This window comes from Manacus candei, unplaced genomic scaffold (assembly GCF_025592945.1).
Source record: "Manacus candei isolate 608988 ecotype Guabito, Panama unplaced genomic scaffold, ASM2559294v1 h1tg000011l, whole genome shotgun sequence".
NCBI classification, from domain to species: Eukaryota; Metazoa; Chordata; class Aves; order Passeriformes; family Pipridae; genus Manacus; species Manacus candei.
This window is the reverse complement of record NW_026138059.1, coordinates 1,488,588-1,500,649: the sequence shown is the minus strand read 5'-3', so window position 1 is coordinate 1,500,649 and position 12,062 is coordinate 1,488,588. Positions and strand designations below refer to the sequence as shown.

At 41.1% G+C, this 12,062-nt stretch overlaps 2 protein-coding genes across 10 annotated transcripts in view; both read right to left on the bottom strand.

The window, feature by feature from the left end:
• Window positions 1–4,004, bottom strand: part of CYRIA (CYFIP related Rac1 interactor A) — a 53,690-nt gene extending 49,686 nt beyond the window's left edge. For 6 of the 9 annotated variants that reach the window (XM_051778361.1, XM_051778360.1, XM_051778356.1 and 3 more), the window contains exon 1: window positions 3,890–4,002. The gene's annotated coding sequence lies outside the window, so the exon portion shown is untranslated. Of the gene's footprint in view, window positions 1–3,225; window positions 3,304–3,525; window positions 3,546–3,889 lie in introns of those variants that run through there. The other 3 variants (XM_051778367.1, XM_051778358.1, XM_051778357.1) reach the window with 3 other exon arrangements.
• The window catches only part of LOC127466875 (uncharacterized), a 242,078-nt gene that overhangs the window by 164,589 nt on the left and 65,427 nt on the right, over window positions 1–12,062 (bottom strand). The gene's annotated exons all lie outside the window — the stretch shown is intronic.

The window sequence follows — 12,062 nt, the reverse complement described above, 5'->3', positions numbered from 1 at the left end:
TTCTAGACATGACAACTCCCACGCCATATCGATGCTCTTCAACATGCCTGAGGGACACATGCTTGTGAATTATATTTATTAAGTCTTGAACCAAACCAGACCAGCACACAGAGAGACACATAACACCACTGGAAGGTTCCACCAGGCTACTGGAACCTTCAAAATTAACTTTTCACATGTTACAAATGTCATAAGTTCCTTACACAGATTTACTCAAAAATAAGCCTGGGACTTACGCATTAGCTTCACCTTTTGCACTGCCAGTTATCCAAACCATGATGTTAAAAGTCAACCTGTCCACTATGAACAGTGCTACAGAAGTACTGTTGTTATGGATAAAGAAAAAAAAAAGGCAAACAGAAGTCCCAGAGAGCACTGGTTTTGTAATCTATTGAGAAGTTCATAAATTAGACAAGAGTATTTCAGCTGTTAGCATGCAAAAGTAACTGTTCTTGAGTAAAGATAAGGCTGACTGATGTTTAACTAAATCTCATGGTTGGCATTATTTCTAAACATTTTAAATCCACAATACTAAATAAAAATCTTTCAAGCACCTGTGCTGTACTGGGTCACATGTGTCCTAAAAGGTATTTGTCCTATATCTATTACTGTTAGTTTTTCTGTAGAATCCACTACTGCTACCAGTTTAAACCAAGAACTTCTATAAGCAGTAAGTAAAGATAAGACACACCTTTCATTTTAATTGGAAGCGGGAATTGGAATTTTGTGAAAGCAGAAGAATGGCAAATTCTTGGTACTTCACAAGAATTCAGATCTGTACATCTCACATCACTGATGTTGCTCTCATCATCATTCCCAGCAGTGCATAGCAGCTTCTATTACAATTTTAATTTAAACAACAAAATTAAAATTTATGACTGCATTTTTGTAGCTCTCAAGCTGCCCCATATATTAAGTATTTTAATTCATGCCTCTCAAACTGTTTTCTCTGATTTAGTGTTACTGTTTTGCATTCCTAGATAACATGAGTAGAAAGCACTGCTAAAAGAATGATTGGTAATATTGAAATGGATCCAAATACATTCTGAATTCAGTACAAGGGAAACACTAAAAGCTTTCAGCTCCTTCAAATCAACATACGTTGCTGGCATGCATATGCCTCTGTACATTGATGTTATAGGTCACATTGACAGTCAGTTTGTCTCCAGGGATTTAACAGACCTAATGATGTCTGGATCGTATACAGGTTTTGGATATAGAATAGCATTTTTCTGGTTTGTATAAAATCTGAATTGAATTATCAAGTTCATGTGCTGCTGCATGTAGTGTGCACCTAGTGCTAAAGAATGCCAGTGACTCTACAAAAATATTTTACAGTTTCTCTAAAAACTCTAATTAGGAGGGTATTTGGAAGTAGATAGAAATACGATTGACTAAAGAGGTCTTACCTGTAGTATCTGTACATCTATAAAATATTACTTCTGTCAAAGTACAGGAATGGTTATTCATCTAAATAACATTTTATATTACTGACAGACATTTTAAGCTCTCATTTTGTATAACACATAACGTGCAAATCTGCAACATACTGCACATGCAAATCCTCAATGTCTTTGTGAGGCTACCATACTGCTGAGGCCAAAACATTTCAGCCTGACAAAACAGTGTCAAAAATGATGTCATGAGGACAAGCTAAGCACACTAACAATGAATTATCTTCTCAGCACTGTAAAATTCTCTAATAGACTCACTATTATGGCAAAATGACATCCGCTGACAGTAACTATGCAGTAGTATCCAAGATGGTCATCAGTTTTCCTTTTTGACTTAATCAAGGTTTTTTTTTTACTCTAATTACTGGCATACATTGTCTTTTTAATCACTTGGTTTTTGTTCATTTTCTGTTTTTAATAAAGAACAGAAGTTCACAACAAAAAATGCATCACTGCAAAAACAACACAGAAAGGTACTGAAAAAGTACAGAGCACAATACAATAAAACATTGCACAGTCTTTGAGAAACCAGAATTCAGAAAACCTTGTAACCTTGTAAACCAGTAACCCAGAAAGCCTTGCTTATGTTTGCTGTAGTTTACATAGACCGAAATTTTAAAGACCAGATAAACTATACTACAGTTGTTCAAGCTGAAGAATTTTATTCTTAGTTGCTACCTTACGCTTTTTATGAACCTAAGTCAGACCCTTCATGATATTCCCATGATCTGTAATTTCATTTCATTAAAACTTTTTTTTTTTAAGTCTACCCTAGGAAGTAGTAGGGGTTTATCATTAGTTTATAATTTGGGCCTAGTGAGGTGGGAGAGTGGGGGTAGAACAGGAGAGTAGAAAAGATATTTAAACATGAGAAGTTACAAGGTTGATTTTTTTATACCACTTTTAAAAAGTACATTGCTGGTGTATCAGTCTTCCTAATCCGTTATAAAAACACAAAAGTTACCATAACAGTGAAAAGGGAAGTATCAGCTCAGTTCTTCCCTGTGTAATAGGAGTTGGGGTATTTTTGTAGAGCTGTGCTGAGCACGTGAAAATCTTTGCCCACAAGGGAACCTCATGTCACGACAGTATTTCATGCCAGATCTCCCCACCTAAGAGTTCACTGCCAAAGTTGTTTTCATTTTTTTCTGACCTTGCAGATGGTCAAAACAGAAGAAGCAAAGGAAACACACCTCTGTCCCCCTTACCTTACCCCTTCCCCATACACATATAAACTGCCTTTAGAAATGGTAAACAAAATCAGAGAGCACAAAGATGGGCTGTACGACAACCAGAGTCCACCAGGAACAGGCTGGAAACCAACGCACATCAGCACCCTCGGCAAGTTATTAGCAACACCACTGAAAGCCTGTGCAATTAAGAGCCTCGCTGTGTTGCCAGCGAATTATGGAGCATTCGATTTTACACAGTGGCGTCATGTATTATCAAGACCATAGCACAATAAACCCCACATAAATAAAATTAAAGCTAAACGGTCTCGAAATCAAATTAGGGGAAAAAGTAATAATAGGAAGAATGGATGCAAGCGTGGTATCTGTTCACTGTAACACCTCTCAACATGGACAGCGATTCCAAAGAGAGGCAGACAGCATTACAGAGCCTGTTTTTCATCTGTCGTCTAGGTACATCCCTCTGGAAACACCAAGCTTATGCCACCCCCCCATCCAGCAACTACCAGCAGCTGGAGCAGAAAGTTTTCGGTATAATCAAAGTTGGAAGCTTAATCTCCCTTTCTCCCCCCAGTACTCACTCCAGCCACGAACAGCGGCGCGCTGTGTGACCAAGACCCCGGGCCAGCGCTGGAGCCCGGCCGGACTGCCCCGGGCCGGGTCCCCGCACGGGAGCTGCTCGTCCCCGCGGCCGCGGCGACTCCGGCACCACCCCCCGGCAGCGACAACCCGGACACTTCCACCCAGGAGGGCCAGTGGCTGGGGAAGCGTCTCCCCAGGCTGGGGCGAGGCCAAGCGGGGAACCTCCACTGGGGCTCGCACCGCACCCGATGCCTCTCCGGCCGCGGCTGGGAGCGAATGCAGCCCCCCCCGGCACTCACCGCCGCGGTGCCGCGGGCGCTGGCAGCGCTCCGGGGACGGCGCTTCCCAGGCAACAGTTGGCCGTGTCCCCCCCGTGTCCCCCCGTGTCCCCCCCGTGTCCCCCGGCGCCGCCCCCGCGGTGCGGTGCGAGGGGCACCGCGGGGAGGGTGACTCGGGGCCGGGCAGCGGGCACAAAGGCGGCTGCGAGGGTTCGGGGGGCTCGGGGAGCGCAGGAACCCCGGGGCTGCAGCGCGCCGTCCCCGCCCCGCCGCCGCGGGGTGATGCGGGGGCGCCGAGCGAAGGAGCGGCAGAGGCGGCTCAGCCCGCCCGCCCCCGGGCAGTTCCCGGGGGGGATGGCGGCCCCCGGTGCCTCTCCGCCCTTACCTGAGCCGCCCGTCGCTGCTGGCCGCTGCAGGGACCCTCGTCCATCCCCCGCTGCTCCTCCTAGTCAGCCGCCGGCGCTGCGGCGCGGCCCAGCCCGCCCGGCCCAGCGCGACGCTGTGGCAGAGCCGCCCCGCCCCGCGGTGGCTGCGTGCGGCTCCCGCCGGCGGCCGCCCCGGGCGCGGCTCCCCCGGACCCGCCTCCCGCCGCCCAGGGCTGGGGGGGCGAGGCGCCCTCCGAGGGGAGGTGGATGGGGATGGGGTTGGGGGATGGGTCGCTCACCCCCGCACAGACCGTCCGTGGAATTCCCCTGGCTCCGCAGTTCGGGGGTCTGGGGTGTCCGCTTGGGAATAAGGGCAGGGCAGCAAGAGGCTGTCACCCCCCCGGGGACATCGGCGCTGACCCAAACTCTCCCCGTCCCCCCTCCTCTCCTCCCAGCCCGTGGGCTCTGTTTTGGGGTGGAGGGCAGGCGGGACGGGACGGGGCGTGCGTGTGTAAATGCTGGAGTTCGGGACTGCAGATACGTTTGGTTTTTTGGGGATTTTTTTATAAATTTCTAGCTTTGCAGAAGGCAGCGCTTCCTCAAGACGTAAAAAAAAAAAAAAAAAAAAAAAAAAAAGAGAGATCTGAGCCCATTCACAGCTCGTGAAAATACTTTGTACTTCCTCTTGCTGTGCTGAGGGTTAAATGAGGTTAAAGTCGCTAGAATGGCTGTGCAGCGCTTGATTTCCCCCTTCCCCAAAAGCCAGTCTGTGAATCATTTGCAGAACAACAGAAAGAAAGCAAGAAAGAGAAAAACAAGAGTCTACAAGTGACAATACTGGAAGTACAGCACAGAAATACCTACTTATTTGTTCATACCAGAGTTTTGCTTGCTGAGGTCTTTAAATGTGAGAAGCTGTGATGCTGACCACAAAAGCCATCACAGCTCTGTGCCAGTGAACCTGAGAGTTCACAGCTGCGTCCTGCCTGGGGCAGATGTGTTGAATAGAGCTGTGTGCCCCAAAAGGTGTGATTCTCATGAATAAGGCAAGTTTTGGAGCATTATGAAGCTGAGTGGTTTGGTGGAGCTGTGAGCACGTAGGGCCTGCTGCCGACTTGACCCTCTCTCCTGTCACTCCCTCTGAGCAAGCATTCCAGAGCAGCATCACTTCCATGCTTTAACTTCTCGCCTTTACCCAGGCTGTATCCAGATGTCCTTGAATTGTTCTTCTTTGGTCTGAAAATTCCAAATTTTCTAGTTAGAAAATAATTCAAGTGACATACTTAGTCTATTAAAAGGCTGTGTGTCTGTTGCTGTAGCACATATCTAATATAGCTACTCTTACAGCACCCAGCTTAGTAGAACACTAGGCTGCTGGCTTGCATTTTTTACCCACAAGTCTCAAAGTACCCTTTAAAAGAAGTAAATAGCATTGCTCCACTTTCAAGCGGGAAGAACAGTCACATGGAAAACTTGAACCAGGAGAGAGAACTGAACCTCAGGTTCCCAGCTAGCAGCTTAATGTCCTCTTTTAATTATTTTTCTGGAGTATGCATTCTGACTGCTGTATAATGGATGTGTCTTAACCGGATGGTTTTACAAAAGAAGAGGCAGCTGTCACATCATTTGGAAATATTCTGACTCTGTAAGTGCATGCTCTCAGGTTGCTTGCACTGAATGCATCAAGGACAGCCAGAAGAATATTTTTATTCTGCATATAGGTAATATTTAGGAGTTAGAAAAGTCCAGCTTTTAAGCTCTGCCAAAACAAAGGGACTGCTGTATATTGATGAAATGAACCGTAGAACATCAGAACATAGCTGTAGCGTAAATATACCGCCATAAGACTGCAGTTGAACAGCCTGTAGGGGAAATGGCAGGCGAGTGATAGATTTCAGATTCTCAGCTTTGGACAATGACATTAGAGATCAGAAAACTATTATTTAACCAGCTACTGGTGTATCAGCCAAGCCACAACTGTCTGTGTGAAACTGTTATCCCAGTGCTGGTGCGAGACAAATTCAGTTTGTAAGCACATCGGTAGAGATCAGATTCCTCAATGAAGTAAATTCTGATCACTTCGACTCTGTGAGGGATCTCACATAGTGCCTAGTTTTTGATTTGAAGAGATATTAGATACCTAAATTTCTATCTTATCTCTACCAGCCCCATTCCAGTACCTCAAGCACCCTAAACTTTCTCAGGTAAAAGGATGTTCTTGTATTTACACAGCTGAATTGTGCCTCTAAATTTGGGTATACAGACAGCTCCATTTCTTAGACATTAATTAGGTGTCTAATCTCCCATTACAGGCAGTACTAGAATCCAGGTGTGGTGTTTTCATAAGGTTGTCTCACACATCACAAGAAGCAGGTGCCTACAACCAGTTCTCAGGTGAGTAATGCAATGGACCAGCCAGTAAGAGTCTGTGTTATCACAACTTAGAGCTACCCAGGTCCTGATCCATGGGCAGGTTAACCAGAATCATTCAGAGATTCTTAAGATGCCCTTGGTATCTTGCTTTGTTCTCTACTGGTCTTCCAGAAGCCCTGGATCTCCTGTGACCTATAGATGTAGCTCAGAATGTCCACTGCCTATCTGCCTTCACCACAGTGGATATTTAAGATATTTAGCTAAAGACACATGCATACAGACATCTAAAGTTTAGGAATCTGAATCTCACACTAAATTCCATCCAAATCGATTTGCAATCTCAAATCTCAGGGGCATTAACACATTTTATTTCACAGTTATGACAGTGTATACACAGCCAGTTGCCATGGCTCATAGCAGCCTAGCAGCAATCTCCTGATTTTTTTAGGTGCTGTCCTTATAACATCTCCTGGAATCTGAATGGTGACATAGTTATATTTATTTTAAAAAGGAATGATTCATGAAGTCATCCACAATGTTGGCAAATACTTGAATTTTATCTACCTGGAACAGTGTTGTTTAGTCTTTTGTAGAGTATGATGCCTTGCAGGTCTTGAAACTTGGCTTTATGCAGAATTGTGCCAACAGTCGTCTGGATTCAAACAGCGGTCTCAGAACAGATGGGCACATGAGTTTTCAGCTCTTGATGTTTAACTTGCTAAGCAGAACTAATGCAGTTATCTAGCAGTTTTCTCAAGTATTGCATGTAGGAGTTGATTTGTGGAATAAAGATGTCTTCCTTAATGCTCATTTTAGCTCTGTGCACACTGACATGAAAATTAGTACCAAGACCATTAAAAAGAATAATAATAATAATAATATATTCTATGAAGTAAATTATCTAAATATTAAGTACAATCCTTTTATCTCTTGCATAAGTCAGAATACCACTGACATTGTTTGGAATTGTAGCTCTTTGTAACTTCTGAAGAGGAACCACAATGTTATTTTATAATTTAGGAACATAGTTTTCTTTCTCGGTTATAGCACTGGAAATTAGGAGTGAAGCCAGCAACTTCTGAGACATCACAAACCAAAAGAAGAGAGGAGGGAGTTAATCTATCATTTTACAACTCTGAATTGTGTTTGAAATTGTTTCCTGTGAAAGAACAGTGCTACTGTGGCTTCATCAATATTTTTCTCTCCTCTCAAAGAACCAACCATTAGTAAGGGAACAGAGAAAATTCCTACATCTCAATTGTTTTAGGTATCTTCAGCTTGAAGAGCTTTCTTTCTCAGAGAACATTGAACCTTTATCATAGTAAACCCGTAGTTTATCTCTTGTGTCAACTGATCCATGACATTGGCAGAAGCATGGGCAGCCAGCCCTTTGCTGACAAGGGAGCAGCCATGGCAGATTAGAGCAGCTACATCACTCACAAAAAGTACTGGAGTCTCATATGAATACAGCTGGAAATCTGATCTGTGTTTATCTACCTGTTTAGAAGTCAATATATAGGATGTATAATCCACTTTTAAATACTTGTACACACTTTGAATGGCACACGATAAAAATTTAATTATTTTGTGCCTTAGTTATCTTAATTAGTCATTCAATGTAAATTAAACAACTTTACTCAGAAAAGTGATATGATTAAGCTTCTGGTATAGGCTTTTTAAGATATTGATATGTATGCATCCAGTTAAAAAAATTGAGATATATAAAATATACTGCTTAAAAAAATAAATTATATTTTTTATTTTTAGCAAGTCAGAATAATATACCTTAAATAATGGGACATTGTCTGTGTCATTGTACAGAAGTGTGGTTAGATCGTGGGACTTCTTTGGGTATGGTTCTCAACTATACCTACCTTAGCCACATATACATGGACAAAGCACAATAATAATGTTTCTATACATTAACTTGCTGCTAATGCTGTAGCACTGAAAATCATTAGAACCATTAACAGGAAACTTGCCTTTTAAATTCAAAAGTTTATCAAGGAGCAAACATGGAATATTTCTTCATTCTGCATGCTGCTTGTACAATTAAACTGCAGTGTATTTTAGCAGAAGTACATTGTACAACTAGTTCAGATTTGCTTGAAATAATATTCCTTTTGCAAACCAAATATCAATAATTTCAATAGCTCACTGGATATGTAATGTTTCACTTATCATTATTAATGTTAATAAGAAAATATCTAAGTACCAAACTATTTTAAGCTGGTCGGTACAAACCCATTTTCATTTGCATCTAGCAAGAGGTATCCTGGCAACCGTATATTTTTGGATTCGTAACAATTTATTCTATTCATTTTATGCAAATGAGGGAACCAATACTGCAGGAATCATGAGAATTCAAGATGGATAACTTCCATCGTTCAGAGCTATAGATAGATGATCAGGAATCTATTTGAGTCAGATTTTTTTTTTTTTTTAAATAGTCCATGAAACATTTTCTTCAGCGTTTCTACCGAGGTAAAATGTTTATCTGGCATAATTCACATACTTTCGCTCAAACATGGAAAGCAAGTAGTAACCCAAGCTGTGTCCTGTGAAGTCATGATTATCCCATGCCACAGCCCTGCTTCTGCTCTGTTATTTTCTGTGTTGAAAATCCTTCATTTTTCCCCAAACTCACATAGAACTTATGGAGAAAAGAGGAGGAGCAGAGGTTCTCAACACTGATCACATCTAAGCATGCTGACTTGAAAGCTTGATAAGCTAACACAGTATCTACAGCAAACACCAAGTTGAAGTGCTATGTATATGTGTTATCATATCATATGTGAATTTAATTGAAAGGACATTTTTTGGAGAGCTGTCTTCTGGTTTTGGTGGATATGTGTCACTTATTTGTTTGCGTTTGTTATAGAAGACAGTTTACAGAAACCCTTGTATCTTCAGTATATTCTATCACTATAAAAACTTCTTTTTCTTTTTTTTTTTAATTTTTGATAAGATTAAAGGAGTTCAGCTTGGGTACAACTCTGTTTATAGAAATGTTCTGTGTATAATACCCTACAAGTGCAGAACACTTATAAAAGTAAATTATTCTTTTTTTTTTTTAACTTGTGTTCTTCAAGAGCTCTCAGCCTGGATCAAAATCAGAGAATCTGAATACTCTTAACAGCCAGGCCTATGTAGCTCCTTTCAGAGCAACAACAACAAATGAAGCTTTCTGTAGCAGCATAGATGGTAGGCTGAACCACAACCCTACAGCTACTCCTCAGTGAACATGATAGCTGTTCCACTCTAAGAAAGTAATCTTCCTCTGCTGACCTGTAGGACTCAGTTATACCCAGAATAAATTCAAATTAGACAACTAAACTGGTCCTCAATCACTTTTCTTGTCCTTGTATCAGGGTTAAATGTACATATAACAAGAGAACAGTTTCTGAAGCAACTCTTGAGCCATTGAAGTTTTCAGGTGGCCTAGGACCCTTCTTTATTTACCTTCATGCACGCTACTTATGACCAACACAGTGTTTGGACTATGTTTCATGAGATAACCAGTAGAACCTTCCTTGAGTACAGCAGGCTCTGTCAAGGGACAGGAGGACATAGCTGATGGAAATGGAAATTTTTGCCATCTAATTTTACCAGATTGCTACATGGCAGTCAGTGAACTTCAATTTGACCGAAATCTTTCTTAGTAAGTTAAAAGGCCAGTACTCCAATTTGAAGATATATGAAGTCATAAGCAGTTGCCACAGGAAATTACACAAGTGTGTTGAAGTAATAGTTGGGTTGCTAAATTAGTTTCTTTGCTTTTGTAATAAGAAAAACCAAGGTTTGAATTGCGCATATTATCTCAATTTTTGTCCCAATGCATGCACTTTTGCAAAATCCATATATATGAATGCCCATAGTTTATAAACCAACACACAAAGCCTCTGCTTTTCAGTCAGAAAAGAGGGTAGGTACCCAACTGGGCTATGAGAAAGGTATATTTGAATCTTGATTCTGATATTTCTTAATTCTTGAAATCTTAACTTTGCAGCTTTAAATATTGTTTTCAGCACACACTTTATGGATGTAGCACCACTGTGAAAAGAATATAGCAAATTAAATTAGATCTGTCTTGCATAGACTATATGGAAAGGATTTGCAGGATCCAGGTCCTCCTTATTAGAAGCATTAAGTTGTGAATGGATGTCACCTACTCAGTTCACTGTGTTGGTACCACCACATCACTACTCCCAGGTTATTGTGTTTATTGTCCCCAAAGATTTGCTGGGTTCGTTTGCTCATACAGTCAAAATGAGACAGTTTAGATTAAACAGCTTAAGTAGTAGGTCTCTCCTGGGTCACCTCATTTTGACTGAACTATATATGATATGCTCACCCTGTCAACTCTACAGGAAGACATGAGTAAATGTGACAGCCTCCAGGGCAGCGTGGAGAGAGACAGGCAGGTTACTCTTGGAGTGTGCACCTGCTTAGTGCTCAGCAAATTTAGGGAATTTAAAACTGGATTCTCCTACAGTTGTTTGCCTCTTCTGCTACAGCAAATAAAGCCCATGCTATAGCTTTTATTAAAGTCACTAAGATTTATCTGTTGTTTTCTGTGTCAAAACAAATATCAGATTATGTAAAAATCATTGAGGGTACATCTAATGAGTTTTTCCTTCGGGGGTCTTTTTTCTCTTTATCCATGCTTCACAAACTGTAGAGGACATATACTGCATGCAAGGCAGTAGAATATTGGCCTCTCTCTTTTTTTTTTGTTTTATTTGAGAACAAGGAAGGGTAATAAGTTTAAAATTGTCTTACATGTCATCTGACAAAAAAAACCAGAACACATTCCAATAATTATTTTTTTCACCTAAAATCTGAAAAATCAAGAACACTACCCCTTTAAAAAGGAGTACTTCTCTCTTTTAGGCAAAAATTCAAAGAAAATTTAAGTGTATCAGCACTGCTAAAGATTCCATTTGAGATGGTGCCAACATGAAAACAATTTAAGTCCTCTACAATCTAGACATTCCAAGCTTAGTCTATCATTTGTCTAGTGTGTAATACAAACAACATAGCAATAGAAGTGCTAGGAACATTAAGATAATTCTTTCTTTACTTCCCAAAAGTGCATTATTCTTTTTACTCTTATTAGAATTAGAATAATTAAAGCTCATATACTATCCTCCTGCTAGATGATGTTAAAAGTACTTAAAAAAAAAGTAAATGTCCTTATTCTTGGTAAACTATTTGGGCCTTTTCTGCTATCTAAACTAGGAAAGTGAAACATGTTCTCCTGAGTTCTCTAAATAGCCTTACAGTTCTTCTTGGAGGCATTGAGTCTATATGTAAATGCAATAAAATATCACTAATCTGAAAGATAAATACAGCAGTAATTATGGAAAGTCAGTAGTCCACAGTCAAAGAGATGTTTATAATGAATAGTAATTAATTCTGAGTCAATTCTAGCGATTAATGAAAAGTTCATTTATATGTGTGGAAAAAGACCTGTGTCCACAAAAAATCATAGGCTCACAGGGTCATTAAATAATTCATGTTGGAAGGAACATCAGACAGTTTTTAGTCCAATCTCCTGCTCAAAGCAAGTTTAACTGTGTAATCACACCATGTTGCTCTGATGTTTATCCAGCCAGGTCTTGAAAACCCTCAAGAATGGAAACTGCACAGCATATGTGGGAAAGCTGTTCTACTGCTGACTGTCCTCATGTTGAAAAGACTCTGCCTTACAGACAGTCTGAACTTGTCTCTTTTTCAACATACATTGTTGAATCTCCTCCACTTGCCATACATAGCTTGGGAGAGCCTGACCCTGTTTTAGAGTCACTGAATCACAGA